We start from the raw sequence: 8,702 nt of genomic DNA, 5'->3' as shown, positions 1-8,702 counted from the left end.
AAGTGAACTATCATAATGGATTAGTGCTCCATATGTTGTGACTCCCTTTGGCGGCCCCATATGTGTATTAGTCCACTACTCTGTTCCGAATAGGATTCAGTGTTTCCCCTAGACAGAGAGTCCGTCTGTCGCAGTTTAGCAGCTGTGGCGTTTAGTATAGGGACCCCTAGTGTCTGAACTTTGACACAACGTCGAAGTGACCGACTGAAAGTGAACGTCTCGGTTACATATGGTAACCCTCGTTTCTTGAAGGAGGGAACGGAGACATTGTGTCCTTTATGCCACAACTCTGAACTACTTCTGAGTGGGTTGAGACAATTCTCGACGACTCAGAACAAAACGAGAGAGCAAATGTCACGCTGGCCTATTGGCCTATCTATACCCAGATGTCTGGGGTGTGGCCAGCTATGCAAATTTTGCTTGCCAATTTCATTGGCCTTTTCTCAAATTATGTCATTATTACACAATTTTATTACACTATCTTAATATAATGAATTCTAGCAGTGGATCAAGCAAGTGTAAATTGGTCTAAATTTGCATAATGTAAGGGATGTAAATGATGTAAAACATATCAATGTGCAAATAGATTTATTCAAAATCTACCTGTAAATACAAATGCATACCGGTTGTGTAAACCACTACAATCTAATCACAACCCATCTACTCTTGACATTAAAATATTCTACGGTGTCTGGATGTTGTTGTCTACATTCAAGTGAGATGTTTATGCACATATACATGGCCTTTTCCATGGAGGCTTATATGAAATATGGAATATGAATATGCTAGTATTTCGTAGACATTAATGAGGTTAAAAACAAACAGCTAATTTGAATATTTCTTGAGAGTGTAAACACAAGAACGCCTATCCAGATGCAGAATGGAAATGGTTAGAGGCAGACGTGTAACATCTGACAGACTGACCTTATGAAAAATGCTTCTCTTTTCTAAAGTCACAATATATTCTTTATTATTTTCAAACCATGTTCGTGTGGTGAGTCTAAAACCCGGTATATACCCTGAAATGTTTATGTCACTTCGTTTCAGACACAGCACTGAAATCACAGCAAAGAAAGGTGATCCAGTTAACATTTGGTCATACAACAGTTTTATGGTTGTATTCAAATGAGAATCAAAATCACATCTGAGATGAATCCATATTTTCACATTCACTGTAAACATATACTCCCATTCACATCAAAATCAAAAAGAACAATTCTAAATGTTTGACCATAGAGAAGATTAACATGCTGTTATCTTTTTTCTTTTAAATATATACGCAATTAAATCACATTAATAAATTAATTCCACATGTATAACAATTCATAAAATGAAAGGAACTAATAATAAAACATATTAAAACTAGGAAATTTCATACATAAATATAATATTGCAACCTGATATTGTGCATATCGCTGGAACGACCATTATATTCAAAACAACCCAAAAATTTTGTGAAGTATGAGTGTGTGGTTGGATTCTACAGGAAGTGATGTGTTTGTGTGTTCGAGGCAATAAGGAATTTTTTATATCTCGGTGGTTCTGTATTGACATCATTAGTTGGTGTGGGCTTTTACCTTTTCTATGCCTCCTCTGAGTCCCTTATGACCACAAAAAAGACAGTATACCTATTTTTCTGTCACTTCCCTTCATCTCTTTTCCTGCTGTCTTCTTTTCTATAACACAATAAATATACTTTGCACACCTTTTCCAAATATTTGGCAGTGTATAAAACTGTGTATAAATTGACTATCACTTTTTTCAATATTCTAGACAACTATAGAAATATGCTCAAGAATTTAGATTAATGAAATTTAGATGAATGAACATTGACACTTACTACACTGTTGTGCTGTGAGCAGAGAAGTATCTTCCTGCATTTGCACTCTGCATGCAGGCAAGGTACGGACAGATTCAAGGGTGGGGAGGGTCAAAGACTTTTTCCACTTGGTGTCGTCAGAGATACGAACGAGTCGCAGGTCTTGTGAGCACCGAGTTTACCTTCTCTGAAATTCCCCAACATACTTGATTTCAGAGATTACACCCGAGACTAATCATACAGGTAGTGCATTTTGTCACAGTTCAGGCTGGAATGGAAATCTAATCTTTGAACTCTGAACAGTCTTTGAGGACCGTGCCTCAGTGCAGCTTTTACATCGAAATGCATTCGTACATGCATTTATAAGCCGTTCAAACAGTGTAACAGATGTTCTGCTGTCTTTCCAAAAACTCAATCAGGTTTGGATCTGCTAAACAATTTTTTTATTTCAGAGCATGTGATTGTGTGCAAGTACACGCCTGTCATTTATGCTATTACTTTGTATGTGGTATTCCTTTTGTTTTGGTCAAGAGATTCTATTTTATACCTAACGTCGTCCTTTCAGTAGTTTGAGACCATGTTTTGTTTGTGCCTCTTGCATGTGCATGTGTATTTTTGTGTGTAAAAGTGCAGAATGTGGATATTCACGTATGTTTATATATATTCAATTTTTTTGGTTGCTTGTGTTGCGTGAAAAAGGAAACTCTTTGGAGCTGCCCCTGTACTTCCAAGCAGCTTTTGCTGCTCTTCCTTCGTTCAAAGGCGCAAGAGCGTCCTGCCCACCATTTTTGATGTTTTCTGGAAGACACAGAGCTGCCACTCGACTAGAGGGGAGGACCTGATGTAAAGTTGAACTCTGACTTCTGTTCAGACAGATAAGTCCAAGAAGGGAAACAAAATATATTCCAGACTTGCTTGCCTTATAGTCAAAAAGCTTTACAATCCAGCCAAGAGTTCCACGATTAAGCCATATCCTGGTGGAAATATCCATGCATGTCTTTTTATAGTCTTCCAGACCTCGTTGCACTCTCTCTATCAGACATCAGATTCAATGCTTGGCATCCTCTTGTAGACACGCCGAGCTCCCCCAGCGCTCATTGCTCTGGGAGTGGTGTATGTGGCGACAGGGGGAGGGGCTACATAAGGCATGACATGCTCAGAATAATAGAGTTCAGGGGTCGGAATCCCCATGCCGAGCACATTGCCATCAGCCTGGCCTAATGTGAGCGGCACAAGCTGCTTATAAATGTCTGTGGAGCTGCGGCCATGAGCTAGACGCTGGTCATCACGAAGCGTCTGGAGAAATGGGTTTTCAGTTGGACGTGCCGGATACATTGACTTGCTGCGACGACCAATCCCGAGTCCGCTGACACCCACCCCCGCGAGCGTATGGTTTAGGTGAACTGACTGATTTTTTGGGGGCTTGTCCGGGATCAGAGTCGCCGAGGGAACATTGGCGTATGGCGTGTTGTCCTGCAGACTGACCCGCCGTGACGAACTCTTCTGGGGCAGATTCTCATATGAGTGCTGGCGGATGATTACACCCTCATTCTGGTAGTGACTAATAAGACCATCGCCTTCTTGGTCACTCTGGGGAAGATAGGCTGTGAAGGAAGCATCAGGCTGAGGGAGAAAAGGAGAGAAGGCCCTGTCAACACTTCCGCCGCCAGTGCCCCGTCCATCTGGATAGAGGAATTGATCTTCGCTGATGTCATACAGGTTTCCAGAGTGCAGACATGCATCGCAGCGATACTGAGGGGACCGTACAGTGTAAAGCCCAGAGTAACTGGACACTTTCGACAGGCAGCTACGGCAGTGTGTCTGTCGTGGATCCTGAGTAGAACCAGGCCCGCCGGTGATGCTCCCTGCCCCACCAGGCTTTCCGTATGTGTTGTATTTCTTATCCTTTGCAATGGCGGTTTGCATCACTTCTGGTTCATGGGCCTGGGACAGCAGACTGCTGTTGAGCTGCAGGATTGGCTGCTGCTCGGAGGAAGAGGATGGCCGGTGCTTGTTGTCACGGTGATCACTGAAGATATCCGGGTAGTGCAGCCCATGCTCCTGATCAATGGAGTCAATGGTATAAATCTGACTTCCCTGGCTACTCTGAGAGTAGATCTGAGCACTGTGGTTACTCTGCTGACTGGGCTGGCTTCGGAGAGTTGAAAGCTCCACGTCGCACAGATCCCGCGGTAGGCGGTTCCGTTTCCGAAGTGTTTCTTTTAACTTGTGCTGCTTTTGCAAGTCCACCCGACCGGAGCAATCTGATATATCTGAGCGGGCGGGCGCATCTTCAGGCAAGTAGCGCTGGCTCTTCATAGGTAGGGTCTCGGTAGGCTGCGGGACAGACGGTGGGGAATTATCCCCAGGTTCTTGGTTCTGCCGTAGAGTCTCCACAGACTTCTTCCACAGAGCACGTGGCTTAGAGGCTGGAGGTCGAGTGGTCTCACCTCCGCCTACTGAGCCACCATTTCCAGCAACACCTGGCTGAGCATCCGTCAAGCTCAAGGCATGTTGCCCTGGCAACAGAGTGTTGTTAAGGGGCTCTTTGTGACGGTTGCTGAGTATGGTGCTGGCATTGCTGTATGGTGCGTTTTTCTGGGCAAGGTTGTTGCCTTTTGCTCCGTCCATAAATTCCAGAAAGCCCGTGGTAGGACGGAGATTGCTACTCACGGGCCGTTTGGGTGAGGTAACTCCAAGGGTGGTGATCTCTTTAGCCGATTTCAGAAGGTGCAACATGTTGGCCTGAGGACTGAAGCCCAACTCTGGGGTTTTCTTCATCTCAATATGGACACCGTGAATACAGCTCCAAATCCCCTATAGGTGGAATGGAGACAGAAAGGTTACAGAATATTTCTCAATATAGTCCAACTGTATTTTTTCTTGGGTCTACAACTCTATAAATCAATGAAATAAAGTAATATATCCTGCTGTGACAAACGACCGCACCCTGTAACTATATTCTAGAGATGGTGGCTGGTGCTATTATATTCTGTTATATAAGCTCTTTCTTATTTTGCAGCAAAAAATGTGTCTGTCAGCACATAAGCAGCAATTCCTACACTGATGAAGCTTTAAGACGACTGTGGTAAACAGCCACCATGACATGTTAATATGTCAAGATTGAGCAGATAATGGTTGCCTTCAGCAACGGAACTTCTCTAGTTAATTTACCATTGTGTTTCTGTGACATACCCTGCTGATAGTGAAGAGAATTCCTGGCCGACCAGAACAGAGACCATTGAAACAGTAACGTAGCCTCCAGTAGAAGAGGTGCTCCCAGACAAAAGTAATTAGCGACAGAGCCATGGCAGCCGCGAGCATATAGAACACACCAGCCATATTATCCACATCCAGCTGACTGCTCATCACTTCATTCTTCTCATTATGACAGATACCAGTCAGCCACTGTGCCTCCAGCTCTTCCATCTCACCTAATACACAACACAACATCACAGATTTAATGCTTATGCACAGACTCACAGAAAAGCAGGCTCGCATTCTGGCTCTGTTCCAAACACTAGCGAGCTGTTTACCTGGGCAGCATTTCTACGCATTTCAGGCAAGCTCCCGATGTAAAGGCTGTTAAATAGGTAGCAAAATAATTTTGCTTTGTGAGATATCTTGTTGAATAAACCAAATAAAAAAAAATATTTTTAGTTATATATTTTTTTTAATCTAAAATAGTATAGTTAAATCTGAAATAACTATACTGAAAAAAAAATTGCCCCAAAAATGTATACTCAGAATTTACTAGTGAATTTCACAATTAATTACAAAGAAATAGCAAGTAACACATTTAATTAAATGTGATTTTTTTTTTTAAGTATAAATATAAGTATACATTTTCTTGTAAAAAAAAAAAACACTCCAATAATCTTTATTTATAACTTTGAAAAATCATTTTTACAGTGTATTTACCCATGATTTCACTCCCTTGAATATCTCCTTCTGATTGGTTGCTTGCAGCATTCTGCAGTCAATTTTTGAAATAATTGCATATTTGCATATTTTAAATTGCATATTTGACCTCTGTCCCTGGCTATCAATCTCCTACACTGTTGTAGTTTTGCTCAATTTCTTCTACCATTCAAAAGTTTGGGGTCAATAAGATTTTTCTAAATGTTTTGAAAGAAGTCTCTTATGTTCATCAAGGCTGCATTTACTTCATCAAAAATACAGAAAAAAATTTGTATTTTGAAATGTAATTACAATTTAAAATAATGGTTTTCTATTTTAATATATTTTAAAATGAGTATCAGTATTTCATGTTCAAGCTCACATCTATTCTAATCAAATGAGTCACTTGCAATTCATGATATTTATGCTGCACATCTGGGTGAGTGTTAACAGGTTTTATCCTGTTTCGAAACAATCATTTATGAAGTTACATTTAATTTAGGATGCTGCCTATGCAGAGAACAAGGAATCTCACTAAGGTTAGGAACAGAGATAGTGTTTAATACAGAGGTCATGAAATAAGTGAAATAATAGGAAAGAAAAGCAGGAAAACACTGATACCATCTCCAATGATCCCGAGGATAGCAAGGTCAACCAGACGTTTCCAGTAGGATCCTTTCTGTAGGGCAATGCCATATCCTGTTGTGGCAAAGATATAGCCACTGCCAATAGTTACTAGCTTACAGCCATCATCACGCCCCGCCATATAGTTGAGCACAGCAGCGTCATATATGAAAGCATCCAGTTTACTGTACAGACCAAAAAAGCACAATTAGTGTCTTATATATATATAGAAAAATTAACATTATGTCTACCAGAAATAATCTTGTTGGCAATGCAAAAAATGTGCATATCCCAGCCATACCCTGTCTTGAGGCTGACCAGTGCATCCTGAACTCCAGTCTGATGGTATTTCACCATGTATTGGTGCATGTCTGGGTAGTTTTTCCTGATGTTTCGCTCTGTGCTCCCATTAGGCACGGTCCCGAAGCGAAACGGTGGTGAATAGGAATAGGGGCTCTGAAACTATAAAACAGAGAAAAAAAATACATCAATTACATGAAGAACAGTGAGGGCAGCTTTAAGAGATACATGGAGGGAATCAATACAAGCTCAAATACAGAAATATATCCGGGGAGATAAACCTAGTAACTGGTTTAGTTCAGACACTCCATCTTGAAAATTTATAATGACATACGGACGCATTCTCAAAACCTAGTGAGCTGCCCACTATACAGCACACTGTAAAATATGTTTTGTCAGGTAGCCTAGAAAATGTGCCTTATGTGGTAACATCTAAATTAAGTTTTTTTATTTGAGTCAGAGAAATTATTTTGTATAATAATACATTAGGTTACACAAAAAAGTAATTTTTAATGTGAAAATAGCTTCCTATAGCACCATCTGCATATTTGTACTTTTTACAGGGCATTTTAAGCATGCACCAATGTGTGTGCCATCCATAGATAAGGTAATTTCACGATGGATTTGTGCTGAGCTCAGCAACAAATGATAGCCAAGATGGCTGACAGAGCCAAAGTTAGATGCTGTCTATAAATGTAGGTATATATTAAGTTAGAACTTCAGTGTCAACAAGACACAACTGCTGCCAGGGATGTCAAGCACCTATTTTTTGAGGAGGTGCGAATGCCAGCCCTGCAGAGTCCTAGGCAAGATAAGACATTATTAAAAGAAATACACACATTAACTACTTAAAAGTTCTCTACATACACTACCATTCAACAGTTTGAGGTCATTAATTATTATTATTTATATATTTTTTAAACACAATCATACTTATATTCAGCAAAAACACGACATTGATAAAAGTAGCATTAGAGACATTTGTAATGTTACAAAGGCTTTCTATTTTAAATAAATGTTGTTCTTTTGAACTTTCATCAAAGAATCCTGATGTAAAAGTGTATAAAAATATATTTAAGCACAACTGCTTCCAACATTGATAATAGTAAGAAATGTTCCTTGAGCAGTAAAGCAGCGTATTAGAATGATTTCTGAAAGATCATGCGACACTGAACACTGGAGTAATGATGCTGAAAATTCTGCTTTGCCATCAGAGAAATATGTCCTATTTTAAAATATATTAAAATAGAAAAAAAATAACAACATTTCACATTATTACTGTTTTAATATTTTACTGATCAAATGAATGCAGCCTTTTAAATGGTAGTGTGAAATATCAGACAGAATAATCTAGCCACGTATTTTATTTCCATCCTAACATACAGTTACAGGTATAGATATGCATACAGGTTAGAGTTAGAGAGACAGTAGACAGTAAGACAGCTCAGTATATTTCACAATACACAAAAAATACCTTTCTGTCACTGAGCCCTGTGACTTGATCCACAAACTCCTCTTGGATCATAAAGGCAGCCAAGTTGGCAGTGTAGCTGGCCAGGAAGATCACAGCGAAAAAGGCCCAAACGGACACAATAAATTTACTGGTAGTGCCCCTGGGGTTCTGTACTGGGACAGAGTTGTTGAACACCAGACCCCACAGCAGCCAGATAGCCTTACCAATGGTGAAGGAGGGTCCATGAGGGTCTATAGAAATGCATAACAAGAAAGAGGGAAACTCAGTGAGTAGGAAGTCAAGAGCTTTGTGGATCTACAGATACTCTATCTTGACAGATACTTTAATCTTGAGATTTAAAAATTTTAACTCTGCATTCTGGCTGTTTCAAAGCAGATGTAGGTTGACTGTGTGGTTGAGGTTGTGTATCATACCTTTGCCCTGTGCTAGGTTTCTATTGAAACCGAGCGGACTGATGAATTCAAAGAGGAAAACAGCGATTGCTGTGACGATGAGTAACATGACAAACATCATAACCCACACTGAAGCACTGAAGGGTTCTGAGGGAGGAGAGAGAATAGAGAAAATGCATGGGGTGAAGGCAGA

The 8,702-nt window shown here is 40.3% G+C and overlaps 1 pseudogene; it reads right to left on the bottom strand.

The window, feature by feature from the left end:
* Positions 1 to 1,314: 1,314 nt before the first annotated feature.
* Positions 1,315 to 8,702, bottom strand: part of LOC107702533 (glutamate receptor ionotropic, NMDA 2A-like) — an 81,420-nt pseudogene continuing 74,032 nt past the window's right edge.

The sequence above is a fragment of the Sinocyclocheilus anshuiensis genome, unplaced genomic scaffold (assembly GCF_001515605.1).
Source record: "Sinocyclocheilus anshuiensis isolate Anshui unplaced genomic scaffold, SAMN03320099.WGS_v1.1 scaffold218, whole genome shotgun sequence".
NCBI lineage: Eukaryota > Metazoa > Chordata > Actinopteri > Cypriniformes > Cyprinidae > Sinocyclocheilus > Sinocyclocheilus anshuiensis.
This window is presented reverse-complemented; position numbering and strand designations above follow the sequence as displayed.